Source organism: Monodon monoceros, unplaced genomic scaffold (genome assembly GCF_005190385.1).
Source record: "Monodon monoceros isolate NGI ecotype Baffin Bay Population unplaced genomic scaffold, NGI_Narwhal_1 Super_Scaffold_11, whole genome shotgun sequence".
Lineage (NCBI taxonomy): Eukaryota > Metazoa > Chordata > Mammalia > Artiodactyla > Monodontidae > Monodon > Monodon monoceros.
Window position 1 is genome coordinate 60843435 of NW_021703767.1, and position 19783 is coordinate 60863217.

At 35.6% G+C, this 19783-nt stretch overlaps 1 protein-coding gene across 20 annotated transcripts in view; it reads right to left on the minus strand.

Annotated features, from left to right (window-relative positions):
• ZBTB20 (zinc finger and BTB domain containing 20) overlaps window positions 1-19783 on the minus strand; it is an 820261-nt gene that overhangs the window by 429057 nt on the left and 371421 nt on the right. For 2 of the 20 annotated variants that reach the window (XM_029213662.1, XM_029213652.1), the window contains exon 1: window positions 1143-2484. The exons of 17 other annotated variants lie outside the window; for them this stretch is intronic. The gene's annotated coding sequence lies outside the window, so the exon portion shown is untranslated. Of the gene's footprint in view, window positions 1-1142; window positions 2485-10806; window positions 10855-19783 lie in introns of those variants that run through there. One more of the 20 variants, XM_029213655.1, reaches the window with a different exon arrangement.

Genomic DNA, 19783 nt, shown 5'->3' on the forward strand with positions numbered 1-19783 from the left:
AATCTTAACCAGCACAATATTGCATGGTTCAAGGAACAGATAAGAAGGTAAAATATGTTTTTTATATTTATATTTTAAAATCCTGATTGTCTAAAACCTTATGAGAGTTGTCTGATTTAATTTTTGAGTGATTGCCAGACTTTCCATTTTTATTATTATTCCTATTATTATTACTATCATGTAGATGTTTTATTGTTAAAGCACTTTGCAATTATTAATTAATTTAGTTTAAATTATGTTTATGCCTTTGTTTTAAATCCATGTTATTCATAGTTATTATAATCCTAAAATGCTATTTCGCCAGCCAATTACTCTCATTTCAAAAACAGTTTGTTGTTGATGAAAGCACATTTTCACAGAATATGAAATTCATCCTCAGTGGATATATGTGTTTTGATAATATTGTTCACATAACCTAGCTGTACTTAGCAGTATACCTCTGTTTCTATATGTCAACATTTCATACATAGAATGAGCCTTCATTTCCACACTCGTATTTTTATGTATTTAAATTTGCTTTTGAAAAAGTCTCTAGTCTCACTTATCTTACAATGTCCACAGAACTCAGTAGTTTGATTAATACGTCAGCTAAAAAGACCACACAATTGACAATAAGGACACTTTGGTTATTACAGAAGCCCGGAGTTTAAGGAACTATTCCAGAACTGTAACGTCCCTTTAGAAACTCTGAACAAGGACCAGCTCGGTGCTAATGTAAAACAGAGTTTACTTTGAAAAATAAACGCAATAGTTGTACCCAAATGTGTTCAGGACACTGTTAAGACAGGTCATAATTAACAATATTGAGAATAACTGAAGAGCCTTAAATCAAGCAATAATTTCATACAAATACCCACAAATATCTGAGCAAAGCTTATAACTATTTTTTGGGGCAAAACATTAACATACTCTTCTGCTAATAAAGACACAAAGTAACTCTGAGAAAACCTCCCTCCTCATTTCTCTAACTTTCACAATAAGTTCAGCACTGAAACTGAATTCTCAGTCAACGTAGAAATATGCCGAGCAGTATTCCAATAAACAACAAATTGATTTAAAGAAAACCACCAGATTAAAAATTTCCCCCTTACTCTTGCTTCGCTTTGTTGTTTCACTTTCCATGCACACACAATCACACTTACCTGCACAAGTCTGAAACATCAGCCTATGTAATTTTTTTGAAATGTACTCTGTACCGATGCATTTTTCTGTGTTTCTTTCTAACCCTCGGGAATGTTAAGAATTTAGGAAGAGAGCCACAGCTTAAGAGAGCAATTATTTGCCAGTAAATACTCAATTTGCTTGTCCTGTGATTTTTCTTCTAACTTGCATATTCAATAATCCGTCCCTGACTGCGTCACGAGCACAAAAAGTCTTTTCTCCAAAGGAGAACACTTTCCCCAATCAACCTTCAGCCATGCCAGGGCACAGCTCGTCAGGGTGATTTGTTAGCTTTAATTAATAATTCCTCACGCTGGCCACTTTAACAAATAATGCGGTGAAACTGGGACGCTAGATGGCTATGATTCAGGCCAATAAAACTACAGTGGAAAAGAGGTGGGGAGGGGTGGGGGGGAATTCAGATGCCGTTTATAAACACCTCTAATCATACTCTTTCAGTTTACAATATAGAGGACATCTCTGCTGAATTACCATGTTATGTCCACCAATTTGTATTCAGATGGGAGCCATATGTTCCTCAACTTTATCTGCTAAGGCCTCCTCGGTGCCAACACAGTTATCGGGCAGACAACATTTACAAAAGCGGTCTCTAGCCTTCAGATTGCGAAAGTTTACTGCGGGGTGAAGTTGAGAAATCAGACATATACGGCACTTCTCAGTGAGCCTCTGTAACGACTGAGAGACTCTACAGAGATAAGAATTATGAGTGTCAGATTTGCTCTCATCCACTGTCTGATACTGGGCATTTCATTTAGTCTTTTTTTTTTTTTTAAATCTCATACCTCATCTTCAAAACAGTTAACAATAATGGCTGATTTATTCATGCATTCCACAAACATTTACTGAGTCCCAACTATATGCCAAGCACTGTATTAAATGCTGAGAACTGCTTTTGAAAGTAAGACTTTTCCAGTTAACTGACACAATCCATGTATTTATTATATAACATAAGATTATGTACTTGAACAAAGCCACCAAACAGGCAGTGTGTGAATAAAACTAAGGATTCGTAACACTGTATGGTCCAGTCAAACAATCAGTACTTGACAGCACACTTGAATCCATGTGCAAAAGTGACGCTCAAAGTAAAAACAAAGAATAAGAAAAGGTAAAAAAAAAAAAAATTTTTTTTCAAAGATTAGAAAGTTTCCCTCAAGGTGACTAGAACATTCGGAAATATATCAGTCTATTCATAAGCAATGTTAAAAGGTTCACAAGCACTTAAGGAACATGCAAAGTTATAGGACATTTTATTCATGCCTTGATCTAATGTGTGTGTGTGTGTGTGTGTGTGTGTGTGTGTGTGTGTCTGCAAGTTCATTAATTTATTGGGTATATATTTATTGAGCACCTACTCTATCCTAGGAACTGAATAATACTATGTATCAAGAGATAAATAAAGCACTATCCTCATCTTCAAGAAGCTCACAATTTAGCCACTAGATTCAAAAAGGGAAAATCTAAACAGAAAACGATTGGGTTGGCCAAAAAGTTCATTCTGGTTTTTCAGTAACATCTTACCAAAAAACCCAAACAAACTTTTTGGTCAACCCAATATAATACACTATAACAAAGGGAATGACATAAATATGCCTAAAAGTATGAGGCAGGGCTTCTAGAAGTGATGCATGGACTATTTCTAAAGATAGAGTAGAAATATCACTGGTAGAAGAACATTCTAGAGAGAGGCAAACCTTTGAACTTTTATTAGAATTAGATTACCATTTAGAAACTATGGTATTTAAAGCATGATAAATTCAGGTACATAATGATAAACATTTCAGGATTTTAAAATGAATTTCTTAAGAAAAAAAGGCTCCCTAAACTGTGATATCTTGACATCACCAGAAAAGTAAGCAGTATCTCCAGGGTTTTCAGTTGTCTTAGGCAAATAGGAAGCATTCACAACACATACTGACTTTTTGTTTTTTTCCAGCCCATCTATCTTCTTTCACTATGTACATACTTGTACAGCTTCTGTTTTCATTAAGCCATAAGATAAATCATATCTGCATGACCAATAAAGGAAGGGGAAAATCTATATCCATTCATTGGTCACACGTATAACTCTAGCCAGACAGTACAGGCTATACAGTACTAAGAGTGAAAATGTTGAGGAAAAGAAATGATACCCCAATACCAAAAAAAAGCTCTTTCAGAGCTAGGAAATGCTCCTGAAGATTGCGTAGAGTTCTTAACGACATTAAACATTTTGTTTTATATTAAACTCAATAGTGAGGCAGCCAGCAGAATACTGCATTTACCATAAATCATTAACCACTACCCAGTTTGAAGAACTGATACAATGTATTAATTTATTCAACAGATATGTATTGAGCTCCTGACATGTACCAAGCACTTACCAGTTATGGTTTGATTTTTATTTCTGCAATACTCATATATAATAAGTTTACCATTTATTGAGTGCTTACTATATGCTAGGAACTGATCTAAGAACTTTACATATATTATCTCATTTAATCCTCACAATATTACAAAGTAGGTACTATTACCATCTCCATTTAATAGATTATGAAACTCACAAGTGGTAAATCTGGATATGCACTATGTGGATTCATTCTAAACAATGAGACCAGTGCCACTAACACCCACCAAAAATCAGTTCCACTACTTTATAGTTACCTAGTCACATATAATATTTATGTTATCATTTTTAACCTAGCAAAATTAAGGTACTTTTGAGGTTAATTTGAGAATTGAGCTAAACTTCTATATTTAATGAGAGGCATGTCTCATAAAATAAGACTGGAAAATAGCATTTAAGGTATCAACAGGCTAGCACTTGGGACAAACTGGCAACTAGCTTGAGTTGGGCATGTTTTAGATAATAAAAACTAGCACCACAGAAACGTGCTATGGCAGCCCCCTTCTCCCTTATTAAAACTTCACACACAAACTCTTAGAAGGTAATTCAGAATCTTCTATACCTTTAGAAGCAGAATGAGACAGTGGTTTAAAAAGTGAGAGGAAGACCTTGAGTCAGAAAGGCTTAGGTTTGAATCCTTGCTTGGTCACTTATTAGCTGTGTGCCCCCCGTCAAATTAATTAGGTTCTCTGAGGCTCAATTCTCTTATCTCTAAAATGGTTTGTTGTGAAAATTAAAGGAGGTAATGTAGTAGGGTACAAAGCATAGAAATTAGCCCAGAATAGATGCACAATATATGGCATTTGAAGCATTCAGAGTTAAAGCTTATTAATACAACTAAAATTTTCTGTTTCTGAGCCAAATGACACATGTAATATGTAAGCCTGCCTTAGACAATAAATGTAAGTAAGTCTTAGCTAAAGCAAATTGGACTTGGTAGTCTGGTAGAATTTCCTTTGAGAATGTTAATAATATAGTTGAAATGGTTGTGTTTAAGAAAACAGAGCTGACCCACAAAATAGAGAGAGATGACACAAGAATTTACCAGTTAATAATAGACAAAAAAATCTTAATTTTCCAAGTGATTAATACAATGTTACATTTCATTTAGTGGAGATGTAAAAGCTTATTTGGGACTCACTGCAGAAGCCAGCGCTCAGTACAGTCATAGGCTCTCCTCAGACAACCCAATGCTGCTAAGTTTGCTAACTACCAGCTAACTACCAGCATTCTCCAACTCCAGGCACCCTGATGCCTTTTCCACATACTTTCTTCTCACTTGACCTTGATTTAGACCAGCCATCTCCAGTTCTTGATCTAAAGTATAGAGCAAATATTAGTGGAACACACATTTACTGATGGTGATAGAGCTGGTTGTAGGTGAAATGGGGGTATTTCTTCATGGAGGGGGTCATTGGACGGGCTTCACAAAGGCTCTTCTCATTTACTTGAATGTGTATGTAAGGTTTCTCTTTTGAGGATTCCTTTGGGATAAGGAACTGCCTGGACCCTCCATTATTGGTTCTTATTCGATGGCCTCTACCTGAGATCAGGAGATGGGGAAATCAGCAGACCAATTAATAAGCACAGGGATTTTCTGAGCCACAGTAGCCTGAGTGGGATCTCCTGGGCAGTCAGAGCTTTCTAGAATCTGCTTATTTCTCAGTTAGAAACCCTAATTGGTAGAAAGAAGAAGTATGGAAGACTACTTCATGTACTCTTTCCCTGGGATACCTAGATTGGTAACAATGACTTAGTAAAATTTTGGCCAGGTTGAGTCTCTCTTTCCTTATTAACTACCTGATTCTCCAGCCTTATTTAGGGAAATTTAATCTTCTGGTTAAAAATTATGACAAGCAGACATTAGAACAGAAACAGTTCAAAGTTGATACTATTTTTTTATAACATTTTCTCAAATAAATTCCATATACTTTACAGTTTCCAAACTTACGCATTTTTACGTATGTACATAAATACCTAATATCTAAATATTTCACTAAGTGATAACTGGATAATGATGGAGGGGAAAGGTGATTTAATTCTGTCTAAACAAGAATTTTAGAAATATTCATAAATTGTTAAGTGGTGATCAATATATTTGACTGTACTAGGTTGAGATTAAAACCTTAAATTTCTCAAAAGGTCCTTGTCCCTTGAGGCATTACTTTTTCAGTGAAAGTCTCCAACCTTTACAAATGTGAAAATTGGGATTCCCCAAAGGAGAAAAATATTTCTTGTCAGAAAACTAGTCATGGCTAGTTCACACAGTGAAGGAGTCCAAGACCTTGTCAGCTTTCCTGTGACCTTGCTATGTGATTTGCTAGAAGTCATTTAATATCCCCTAATGTCTCAGTTTTCTGTCTCCTTATCTATGATACCTAAATGATATTATCAAGATAATGTGGAGAAAATATTTCTGTCGTCTCATAGAGCATATGCTAAATTCCTAAATTTCAGAGTATCCAATGATACTAGCAGTATCAAATGGGTAGAATGACACCAACACCCTGTATAATCTTAAATAACATATTTAGTACCTCAGATTTTCACTTTTTCAGCTATAAAATGGGTATTGTCATGTTTACATTTTTGTTCAAATACTGCATTAGAATAGAGAGACTACTGCACAATCTATTAAAACTTTTCAACAAAAATTTCATACAGTTTAAAAAATATGACCAATACAATCAAGTCGCCAAAGCTGATTTTCAAATATTGATATATTAGAGGAATTGATCTTAAAATATCAAGGCATAAGATGAAATAAATATTTCTAAGCATATTCATATATTTATGAAGGGAGACTAATTCTAAGACTATTTTTATGGCAGCTCTAAGACCCTGGTAATGAGAAAGCCGAATCAGGGAAAGTGAATTTTAGCAGACTGTTGAATGATATATAAAATAAAATGTATTCACTAATGGGTTGGCAGAAATGTTATACATGAGCTTTTGGAACCAGAACTGCTTAAGTAGCTTTTCATATTTGGCAAAGCTGTGTTCCTGAAGTGTCCCCTCCCAACCTCCTCCCACCTCTCATTTTTTTGTCCTATAGTGCCAGGTGGGAGTAATGAAAAAAGGGAGGGGCAAAACAAAGAGAGTCAGTCACTGTGGCAGGACTGTGGCAGGCCACTCCAAAGATCAAAGAGCCAATTTAGCTGTGGCTGCCAAAACTGGAACCACGGTGGGTGGCTCATCAACATGGTACCCTGAGAACCACATGGGCCACTCCTGGTAGGTCAGCACCTGTGGGCACAGGCCCCTCATCCAGCCAGGAAGGACTACCTGATAAGAACTAAATGTGCACATTTCCTTTCCCACTCACAGCATTTGACTTCAACACAGTTCTGCACTACCATTATGTTTGCTGAATGATCTCAGTGTGATGGACACTATACAAAAGGATAAGTCTGTTCTACTCAGATTTCACACCTTACAGAATTCTAAGGAGAACTCTGATTTTCCTATACTAATGGGTAAACTCCTGCATAACTAGTAGACAGGATAATACAATTTCTAATATTTTAATCAGATATATTGCTTTAACTTTCATATCTGTCATGAGAAAATAATACATTAATACCTCTATTACCCAGCCTTCTCATATTCACCTATAACTATATCTCGATTTAACATGGTCATGAACCCAGAAAAGAGAAAATAGAGTCCTTGAGAAACTAAAAAAAAAAAAAAAAAGCCATAAAGTACACATGATTGTCCAAACTTATCTTTATTCATCAGTGAGACTTTAACTTGGAACCTATGTATACTTCCTTACTACATAGTAGCATTAGTTATCTGGGACCTCCATTCATGTTAGATGGAAAGATGAGATACTTCCAGAAGAAAGCACAATGGGAACTGTAAGAAATAATCACTCTGTGTCTCAGAGTGAAGAGGAAGAAAGGAGTAGGGGAGAGATGAAGTATCCAAGGCTGAGAACTACGTACAGTTTGCAAACATATCTATAATTGTGTCCTACAGAAATCAGTGTGGTAGAGGTCTATACAAAAAAATATTTATATTTGTTATGGGTTGAATCATATCCCCTCAAAATTCATATGTTGAAATTCTAACCCCCAATAACTCAGAATGTGACTTTATTTGGAAATAGGGTCATTGCTGATACAATTAGTTAAGATGAGGTCATACTGGAGTAGAATGGACCCCAATCCAATATGCTTGGTGTCTTTATAAAAAGGGGGATTTTGGACACACATATGCACATGGGGAGAACACTATCTGAAGATGACAGAAATCAGAGAGATACTTCTACAAGCCAAAGAACACCAAAGATTGCCAGCAAACAATCAGAAGTTAGGAAAGAAGGATGGTACAGATTTCTTCTCACAACCCTCAGAAGAAACCAACCCTGCTGATTCTACCTGCCAGAACTCTGACACTGTACATTTCTGTTGTTTAAGGCATCCTGTTTATGGTACTTTGTTACAGTAGCCCTAGGAAACTAATACAGTAATGATGATCACAGAATCATTATATAAAGATTAACTCATGTTTGCAAAACTTTGTTTAAGAAGGTTGAAAATATAAGATTCACTTCAGGAAAAGTGTCATTGATATGCTTTAAATAAATAAACCATTCGATGTCTGAGTGATATATAGATGACCAATATACATGAAACGTACTGTTTTCAATTTTTGCTAATGCAACGAGATATTGCCACCTTTACTGAAAAGATAAAGTGATATGTACTCTTCAGAAGACATCAAAGAGTCCCCAACCTCTAAGAAAAGCATTTTGACTAGCAAAGCAGATAAATTTGAATTTATTTTTGCTTATTTGTTTAAAATACATACATAGCCTAATGAGGTTGGGATGGTTACCAAAAGAAATTATTGGTAGAGAAGAGGATGGCTACTTAGAAGAGAACAATTAAGAAATGGGATTTGAGTCTAGGTCAAAACTAGGAGATGTTTGTCCAGATGAGAAGTTACAGACAATTCTAAGTATGAGGAATACAGGGGGAAAGTAAGAAGACTAAGGCAAAGCAAGAGAAAGAAGGAAAGGGTGAAACAGTAGTGGAGGAAAAATGAGAGAGAGTAGCTGGTATTGAAAACAAGACAATCTGAACTGGGCACAGAAAAGGAAAAAAGTCCTGCAGATGTTAAGAAAGACAAGAGAGGGTAGCATTCCTGTGTTTTGAACAAAAAAAGAGAGTTAAAAACATCTAGTGCAAGAATTAAGCTCTCTTTAAAACTAGTGCTCTGAATGCTTTTGTGTGAAAAAGAAAGACTGTACCTTGATTTTTCTTTAAAGATTCAATAGTGGAATGGAAACCTTTTTTTCTTTAAGTGTAAGCTAAGCAGTTATGGCAGGTAGGTCAAGGAAGAAATACTTCATGGAACAGGAAGTCATAACTTTATACAATGTGTTCTCTGGGGAGTTTACCAAAAATAAAAAAAAAAATAGTCCCACAAAGTTTGTTTTGTTAAGTAGCTTTAAAATCCTACCCTTCCTAATTGTTATTAACATTTTATTCAGCCAATTATCAACTTAATCTGGGGAAAGAAAAATCAACTTGACTTTTTGACAGCCAAGTCAATCCAACTGGAAAATTCTAATCCTACAAGAATAGGGCACAGGGAAAACTCTGCATAACAACATTTTCAACTGTCAACAGGAATCCATAATATTATAATCATCTTTTTCTTCCTTTCCCAAACTCATTCTCTCTAAAAAAATTGATGATGATATAATGATATTCTTGGGTAAAATGAAAAAGTGAAGATAGCCATTCATTCTTTATGGTAATAGGAAGTTCTTGTTCAAGATGGTAAAAATTGTAATCTTTTTTTATCCTTCATAGAAGTCAGAGATGGCCTTGTCCATGTCCCTAAAACAACTCAATTATACCACTAAATAGAAGAATTACAGTTTAATTTCAACTATTTTCTATGTTAAGCAATTCACAAATCAATTTATTCATTGGGGGAAATTTTAGCTTAGATGATGATATTCAAGTAGGGAGCTAAAATGTTGAAAAAGAAAGTGATGGACTTTTTTTACAGGTATTACTTTTTCTTTCTACTAGTTTCTAAATGATTTCTGCTATAGAATTGACTTCTACAGAGCACTACTGCTTCTGGTAGATGGAAAATAATGCTCTCAAAACTGAGATAGTAGTAAAATGAATAAATTCAGATCAATGGAAAAGGAAATGAGAAGGGAATGAGGAAAGGGTTACTGCTACAGCATTAAAAAAATATATTCTTTGACGCTTACTGAAAATAATGCTTGCTTAATCTTTCTCCTCTGAAGAGGAGTAATTGAATAAAAAAAAGAAAAAGGAAGGGAGGAGGGAGAGAAGGAGGGAAGAAAAGAAGGAAGGAAGGGAAGGAAGGAAGGAAAAGCAAGAAAACAATTGATCGATTAAGCATAAAAGCGATAAAGTAAGAAGGTGAGAAAGTAGGAAAGAAAGAGAGACAGCCATTACAGAGGTACTCTCTCATCCCCTTCCCACTGGTTGGACCTCTGATCTTTTTTTAACTACTATTTACTCCAACTCAAATGTTTGGGACACAACTGCGATAGTTGAAAAGGGAGTGGGGAAGGAAAATTACTCCCTTTAACTGATGCTCACTTAGGTACCAATCTGTAATTCAGCAGCTCCAAGTGCTTTTAAGCTCATGTACCCCTTTGAGAATAAATAAAATCCATGAACCTCTCCAAGGAAGAAAGAAAGGGCACATCTACCAACACATACAAATTAGGTGTTGCATACTTTAAAAATATGCATACACATACATATGAAGCATATTTGCATGCATTTTCAAAAGGCCCATGTAAACTCTAAACTGATCCCTGCACTCTCTAACCATCCATTAGCTCAGTGTAAAGAACTATTGGCTCTACAATCTGAACCAAGCCAAAATAAATAGATGAGGGTAGGGACTTGGAGAAATGGAAATGGGATATAAAACAAACAACCAACCAACAAACACATACATAAAAAAGTGTCCCTTATCTCCAAGTCAACCCTTAAGCTTCTGACTCTTTTCATTGGTTTTGGAACTTATGACTAATGAACTACTTAATTAACAAAAATAAAATATATAGCAAGATATATAATATTTTAGTGATTCTGCATGTTTTTAATCAGTAATTTTACATTCCTCCCTGTTAATTGTCTTTGATAGTGCACTGACATCTAATACTGTCCTGATTTTGAATATTAGCTCTAACAATTACAATAACATTGAAAACCAACACTACTTACTATTGTGAATAGCAACTCATCAGACTCATAAGCAATGACATGTAGGACTTCCCTGGTGGCGCAGTGGTTGAGAGTCCGCCTGCCGATGCAGGGGACACGGGTTCGTGCCCTGGTCCGGGAAGATCCCACATGCCGCGGAGCGGCTGGGCCCGTGAGCCATGGCCGCTGAGCCTGCGCATCCGGAGCCTGTGCTCCGCAATGGGAGAGGCCACAACAGTGAGAGGCCCGCATACCGCAAAAAAAAAAAGAAAAAAAAAAAAAAGAAATGACATGGAGACTTGGCAACAGATATGAAAAAAATCAAATAAAGAATAATAAACTAATTTCAACATTTTAACTAGACTGCCTATATTTGAGGACACAGACCATGCTTTAGCTGTAATAATGAGAATTATTTCTATTTATTTAAAACATAATTTTTTCATAGTATTTCACAATCATTAAAGGCCTTAAGGTATCTTTATTTCATCTGATTTAGACATCAATTCTGGAAAGTAAGTGGGAGAGATACTATCTTTATTCTACAAGTGAGGAAACAGGCTATATGTGATTAATTGACATGCTTAATATCATATATCTAACATGTGATGAGGTAAAGATGGGAATTCAGGAATTTTTATAAGTTTCCCAGTAATTTTTCTGCTATCCTATACTGCACTCAAAAAATGTTCATTACACATAACTTATTTAGGCACTTAGTATTTAGTAGTGGCACATGTTGACAAGTAATTTATAAATCGAATCAGCGTAAATACAGGAACAGCATAGTAGAACATATTTTGAGAAAAAAATATAAATACACACTATCTACCTTCAACTATCCTTCCTATTAGTTGATAAGTGGTTGGTTACTTACATTGGATTTATTAAATTAGAAGTAAAAACTGACTTTAAAAATATATTAGTATATTTTCATTCTTCCATCTTTAAATAGAGTCCAAAGTTTAGTTATTGTTAAAGTTTTACAATTTGATTGTCTTTATATTCCCCGTTTTCACTTGGGAAATTAGTCTTTTAGCTGGAAAATTCTCCTTCCTATTTTTTATTTTAATCTGAGATATACAGTCATATTTTAAAACAAATAAGATGGTAGATTGTTAGGATGAGCTAATTGCTTACTTGAAGAAAGGGTATAACAAATTACAATCTAGTGGATTTACCTGTATTTATCCCTTAATGTCCAAAGCAACGCTTATATCCCAGACATCAGAACCCACCTGAGCAAAACTGTGAAATGTAGATGAAATTTGTCCCCAGTTCCTATTCCTTATCTCCCTTTGACCAAAAGGACCAAGGTCCTTTTGACCTTCTTAGTCCTTCCTTCAACCTTACCAAAAGATTTATTTCTGGTCCCTTTTCCCTGGGGCACTAGAAACTTCCAGTTTAATTTCAGCTGTAAACTGAGGTCCTTAGTCAACTCGGATCCCTCCTACTGCATCCTTAGTCCACCTTGTTAACCCCTCCATCAGAATGCTGCCATGTATCTGACCAATTTCACTATGCCTTATGTCATGCCTTCACTCACCACATCATGCTCTCTTAGGCGCCAGTGAGAGACTTGAGATTTTCCTATTTCCTGGCAGGTTATAACTGCATTTATCTCAGCCCTCCATGTAAATCATCTCTACTGATATTTTAGTAATCCCATTTCAGGTTTATTCAATCTTGGCTTACTTCCCTTTCCCAGTTGGGCTACCACTATGGTTCTAGCATGCTCTGGGGAGAATAAAAGGGTGGCAATGAATAAAATCTGTCACCATAAGCCTGAAAACTTCCAGTCTAGCTCAGGCTCTACTGATCAACATGTTTTTTCCTGTGCCCTAGTTGTTCTATTTATCAAGTGAGAAAAAATACTTTTTACCATGAGATATATGAGGATGAACGTTTAAGTTTTCTAGGAGAAAACCTACTAATAGATTTTGTAAGTATTCATACTGCCTTCCCTTCTGCTTCTAGAGCAAAAAAAGAATACTCAGAGTACTCCAAAAATAAATATTGGAAGTGACCCATTATTCTAGAATTCATCTGTAGTAGGCAAAATAATTGCATCCCCAAAGTGTCCACTCTCTAAAACCTAGAACCTTTAGTACAAGGCAAAATGTTATGTTACGTGGAAAAGGAACTAGCTGAGGCAGTTAAAGTTATGGACCTTAAAATAGAAAGGTATCCTAGATTATCCAGGTGGGCCCAATCTAATTACCTCAATAGCAGAGAACTTTTTCTGGCTGGAATTTGGAAAAGAGACGTGGTATAAGGGGAAGTCAGAGAGATTCCAAGGGTGATAATGATGTGAGGTACTCTTGCCTGCACAGAGATATAGGGGCCCATGTGCAAAAAGCTGAGGATGGCCTGCAACTGAGAGCCAACAAAAAATGGAGACTTAGTCCCATAACCACAAGGAATTGAATGAGCCTGGAAGCAGATTCTTCCCAGAGCCTCCAGTTAAGAACCTGGCAGTATGATACAAGTCTGGTCTTGTGAAACCTGGAGAAGACAAATCAGTTGAGCCAACCCAAACTTCTGATCTGCATAACTATGAAATAATAAATCTGTGGTGTTATAAGCTGGTAAATTTGTAGTCATTTGTTACAGCAGCAATAGAAATATAATATACCATTCCAGTTCAGTGGCCAATAGGTACAATAGTTTAAAATTATATGGTAAGGAGTTGGAACAGGAATCAATATCATGAAAACAGAAAGTTCTTGGTACTACAAACACATTTTTCCCTTGATTTTCCTTCTTTCAGTCATATCCCCAGAGAAACAAAGGACTAAAGGACAAAGATCATGAGGAGTGTATATCTACTTAAATGCAAAGTGTCTTCACCAAGGAGCTTCACAAATATGCCTTTTTGTCACAGGTAAGAATACTATACCAATAGTGCCACACTACTCACACCAACTAAATCCACTGTCTTGAAAACGAAAAAGAAAAATCTGAGAATAGTTCAAAGGATTATAAAGATATGATAATAATGGCCATTTAAGAGAAAATGAAGGCAGAATCCAAGCAAACGTACTCAGAATTCACAGATCATATGTGTACTAGGGAGTGTTTTCTCCACTATATAAGTTGTCTTATAACCATACATTTAAAGAAAATTATTTTCAAAATTACAATTATGTATTTTTATATGGCATCAGAGCTATTTTTCAAATGTGGCTTCCAAACAATTTTCTTTCTTACTCACATTTTTTTTGCATAGCCAGATTCTGGCCTTGACAGAACAAAACAATATTGGAGAGAAGGCAGCAATTTCCAATGATTTTTCAGCATGGAAGGTCTAGAGAACTTGACTTTTGAAGATATACTCAAGTTCAGAACCTAAAAGTTTTTGAGGTATAAGAACTTGCTGAAAACGGATACTTTTATAATCGACTAGAAATGATTCTCACAGTAAAGGGTAAATGCTCAGCAAGTTGTACATATTCTACTTTATATCACAGTATGAAATAATACAAATGAAAAAAGGAAGAAAAACAAATGTAGTGATTAAAAATTCTTGTAGAAACAGGATAAATGCAATTAACTTTTTTTTTTCTGTAGAGACAGGAAATACATGAGGTAAAAATTTCTAACACCACACTTTGCAGCTTTCCTTTTGTGTTGCATGAGGCCACAATAGGAAGTATAGCTCTAATGGCTTGGTTAAGAACTGTGCAGGATGAAGACCATGTGAGAAAAAATACTCACCTTTCTCTTCTTTTGAACACTACATTCTGTTTACTACAGGTCTCTGAAAACTTATTAAAAACTTTGGCCATTTTATAAGGAGATATCATAATCTTGAGGCGCTTTGAGTCTCAGGCACATCAAATTAATCCCCATTTTATATCTGTCCCAATTTAGTATTTCCAAAGGGGGCGGATAATAATAAATCCCACCAACTCTCTTTTTTAGGGCTATTCAGATACTAAATAAACCAGGAACATTTTAAAATGCAATCTCACAAAAATCTGCTTTGCTTAACCTTCTCTCCGTCTTTAAAAAATAAGAAAGGCATGATGTTCTTTTTTTTGTTAATTAATTCATTTTAGACAATTCCTTAAATTTTCATTTTAATAAATTTTTGTGTGGGTGCATTAATTACTTTCAAAGACAGCTTTACAACTGTTACCTATTAAAACCCTTTGTTAGTGAATAAAAAAAAAAAAGAAAAAAAACTTCCAGCATGCGCCCTCCCTTCTCCATTCTGAGCAGGTCCTTGCTATCAACTGCTGGAGTATGCTTGCTTTGCACCTAGAGCTATAATTATTTTGCTTTAATTTTAAAAAACCTTTTGTTCCATTCCCACGAGCCCACCTGATCCTTATATTACACTCGCTCTATTAAAACACTCATGCAGAACAAAGCATGGCTGTACTGATTCATAAGTAACTTTTTTTTCTCAGAAAAATGCCGCTGGCTAGGGTTCGGGACATAGTCCTGGGCTTCACCTTCCTCTGCCAATTTTCACGTGTTGTTAGAGAAAAAAAAAATATGTTGTTTCAGAGTGTCGTATTCTTCCCAAACGTCCTTTCTTTGTCCTGGTGGCTTTTTGTGCGTTTTAAAAAATATTTTGTTATCCATAATTTTAATCTGCCGCAATATAAGTGATACATTGTTAAGGATGGTGGATATATTAAAGGATTGTTATCATGTTGAGATTTCTTTTGTTCATATGGTTAGGATCTTTTAAAAATCACTTTTCTCTCCTTACTCCACTCCTTTTCCTTGAGATCTTGCAACACATGTGGGCTTCTGGCAGAAAAAAATTGCAGTGACTCATCAGGAGAATTGTTTGTTTGCTCTGAGGAGCACCCTGAGGACCCTCTGGGCTGCACACGGAGCCCTTTGATCTTAGGAAATTTATTTCTTCCAGATGTTTTCCCCACAGCCACCTTTCTGCAATGTCCCTCTTCATTAGGTAGCCTGAGGATAAACACTCAAGACCCACTGCTACAGCATACAGTTTTCCTGAATGGAGTGTGACAGGGAGTTGACATTTGATTGAGTCGTTGGATTCCCCTTGCCTTAGGCACAATGATGGAGGAAGGTTAACGCTGAGGAAGGCAGAACTGGCTCTCTTCAGGCAAATGTCCTTAGAATTAAGATGGAAATTATGTGAATCAGGCCAAAAAAAACACACAAAAAACACAAATCTGCAGCCCATTGCTCATGAACCTAGCCTTATCCAATCTTATAAAGTCTTAATGCTTGTATCTGTCATGTGACTTGCCCACTTGTTCAACCTAAAGTATAAAGAGTGAATAGGAAAGTGAAGTCTTTGGACATCTCTTGCATTTTCTTGGTCTGGCTGAGTGTGCTAGTAGAAATGAAGGGAGGACAAGGCAGGAGAGGGAGAATAGGTGCATAGAGAAAAATGGTCTGCTAGGCTAAATAAGCCCCCCTCTGCACAAATGATAGCCACATCCTGATCCCTGGAACCTGTGTTTGTTACCTTATATGAAAAAAAGGACTATGCAGATGTAATTAAGTTAAGGATTTTAAGATGGGGAGACTGTCCTGAGTTATCTAGATGTGCCCTAAATGCAATCAGAGGTATCCTTATAAGAGGGAGATTTCACGCAGACACAGGAGGACAAGTTAATTGGCCATGAAAGCAGAGATTGAAGTGATACAGCCACAAGCCAAGAAATGTTGACAGTCACCAGAGGCTGGAAAAGGCAAGGAAACACATTCTCTCCAGAAAGAACAAAGCCCTTCCAACACCTTGATCTCAGCCCATTGATACTGATTTTGGACTTCTGACCTCCAGAATTGTGAGAGAAGAAGTTTCTGACATATTAAATCACCTAGTTTGTAGTAATTATGTTTTGCTGTCACAGGAAACTAATATAGATGGTAACTGCTTCAAGACTCCATTGTTCAGCACATTCCTGAAATCATCAAAGTCTCAGGTTGAAGGAGGAGTGGAAAATAGGGTGCTAAGATTTGACAAAATTCTTTGTGGAGATACTAGAGTTCTTAACAGCATTTGTGACCTACAGCACATTGAGTGAAAATAAACAGAGAAAAGAGAGTACAAGAGGTCACTTGACAGATTTTACAGATTGTAAGTGTAAATGCTCCAATTTTCTAATACTAGTTTGCATATTTTATGAAGTAGGACAAACCTATTATATTTTCCCTTTAAAATAAACATTTATATATAATGTATTACCAGTCATTTCCCCCCTAAATTGTCAGTATAATATAATGAACTACAGCAACAATTGATTTGGCATATATAAATCAATATTATATTTGGCATATATAGGCTATGCTATAAAAGTGAAGATCTGTCTGCACTTGAGGTAACTTTCTATTAGCTATTCAAAGGACAGTCAATTTTAAAGATTAACTCAGATAATTTGGAACCTAAACCCAAGAATTCTTAAATAGATGCATTAAAATAATAACAAATCTGGAAAAGTCCAATAGCAAAATGACTATTATGTGACAAACTGCTCAGTTTATCACTTTCCCTAGATCATTAAAAATCTATAGCAGCTGCATCATTTAAAAGGACAAGGAGGACTCCTCAATTCCCATGCTTCTTTTCAGCTATTGGGTTTTTCAACAACCAAACCATTAATCTTCATAAACAACATGAGGTCAGTAGACCTAGATCACTAATATAGATGAAGAAATAGAAGATCTGGAGATCCTGAAGAGATTCTAGATCAATCAGCAAATGATAAGGACTGAGAAAATCAAATAGAAATGCTGACTATTCTCTAGTACCTTTGTAAGGCAAATAGAGATCTAGAGATCGAGTTGTCCTTTTGAACACTCCAATGACAAAATATGTAAAAGATGGTCACTTATTTTTTGCTACTTTCATGTAACTACCACTGAGTATTCATTTGACAGTAGGTTTAAAAACAGAAAAACATAATACTTTATCTTTTAACAAAATAAACAGATAATAAACTGATGATTAATACAACTAACACACTGAAAAAAGATATCCCAAGTTATTCAAAGTACCAGGAGGCTAAAGAAACTGGTAGTTGTCCCCATGAGCCTACATTTGGGGAAGCATGAATAATGAGAATCTCCTTGCATTCCTTCTCCACTTCCCACCATGACCAGCTGTATCCTGACCTGAGGCAGTTCAAGCTCTCAGGACTTCAGAGGTTCACTCTCTGGAGTGAAGAGCAATCAATGCAAATTCCACCTTCATACTCCCACATCTCATTGTTTTATTTGCTTTAGCACTATGTACACCTTATCTTTGGAAGGTCAGAATGCCTATCTTTGCTTTGAGCGTGGTACAGGTTCTCACAGCACCATATAATTATAATTGCTCTTTACTCATTTATTAACCCTTCCAACAGCTCAGGAGGCAACTGTTAACATTCGTATTTATCACCATCCCACTTTCCTAAAGGGCAGGGAATATGTTTTTCTTTCAACTAGCTTCCCTTAGCTCTACAACACATAGTTAATTCTTAAGGAGTAACCAGCTGATATGTAACTCAAGGCACAGGAGAATGGGTGGCCAGGATCAATGCGGATTGGCCCATTTGACTTTGCAAACTTTGTAATAAAACATTGTTTGCTGAAGAGATAAACAATAAAAGAATTTTTTAAAAATCCTAACACAAAAGTACCTTAACTCCTTTAGCATAGGTTATGATCCTGAAAGGTTCAGGATCATGATTATTATCCTTAATAATCTGTACTGTTCCATAACAAATACACTGAGCCATAACAAATATAGTAGGGTGAGTTTAGTATAATATAGTTGGCTGTGATGGAGAAATGGTTGAGATGAATAGGACTTTAAAAATCAAGAGTCAAGGACATTTGGGAAGATATAAGATGTAACTGGGTACCTTTTAAATGAACAAGGACTTGTCTCCAGCATTTTAATTATCATGTTTCTGGGACTTGAATTAAAGTTCCAGGTTACCAGTTACCTAGTATAAGTTTTCCAATAAACACCCTTTGATTATGCATTTAGATCTTCAAAGTGGGTAGACTTACACAGCCCTTCCTACACAGGCAAATTACATACGTAAAAAATGTAAAGTTAATATTTTTTTCTTTGATGCAGTTTAGTGAATTTTTAAAAATCTGTAATGAATAAAACCAGACTTTAAATTCTGGATAAAAATGTTCTACATCAATGACTATCCTGATGTATCTTGGTTACAGATTACTGTATGTTATTTTTCTTAATAAAATGGGATCTCCATCAAATACATAGATAGATCATAGAGTCTTCCCATAGGAACCTTTAAGATCATCTAATCCAATTGCTTATTTTACAGATGAAGAAACAATATGTGAGTGTTTTAATAAAGCATACTTTACTATTTGCATTGAGACAAAAAGGATGTTACATGAAGAGAGAAACAGAAGAGACTTAAAAGTAGAAGGTTGATGAAGGAGAAGAAAAAGAAAAGAGAAGAGCTTTTTCAGTGGAGTAGAACACTAAGCAGAGATGCATTTTCTAATATGCATCCAAGCTTTTGCTGGCTTAAATATTACAAAGATGGTAGCATCCATATTTTAAAGAATTGCTTAGATTATTAACATATAAACAGTTTAGACAGATTTACCTCTAGGGAATCACATAACTTATCATAAATAAACAAACATGTTCTGTATTTCTAACATGGTAACCGTCCATTCATTTATTCTGCATATCACCTCTCACTTCCCCAGCATATATGCAAATTGAAGGGAAATACAAAGAGCATTATTAAAATCTATTTTAGGATAAAGATTATCCCCCTGCAAACAGAAAATGTGAATAGTTTTTAGAGTTACATAAAGATAAGCTCTAATTTGGATACTTGCTACTAGGAACTATGTGAACTTGTTAAAAGTGTAAGGCTCTGGAATCAGATTTCCTGGGACTGGATATTGACCTTGACACTTAGTTGACTTTGGGCAAATTTACTCCTCTCTGTGCCTCAATTTCACACCAGTAAAATTAGATAACAATAGTGACTATATAAAAGAGCAGTAGTGAGGGTGG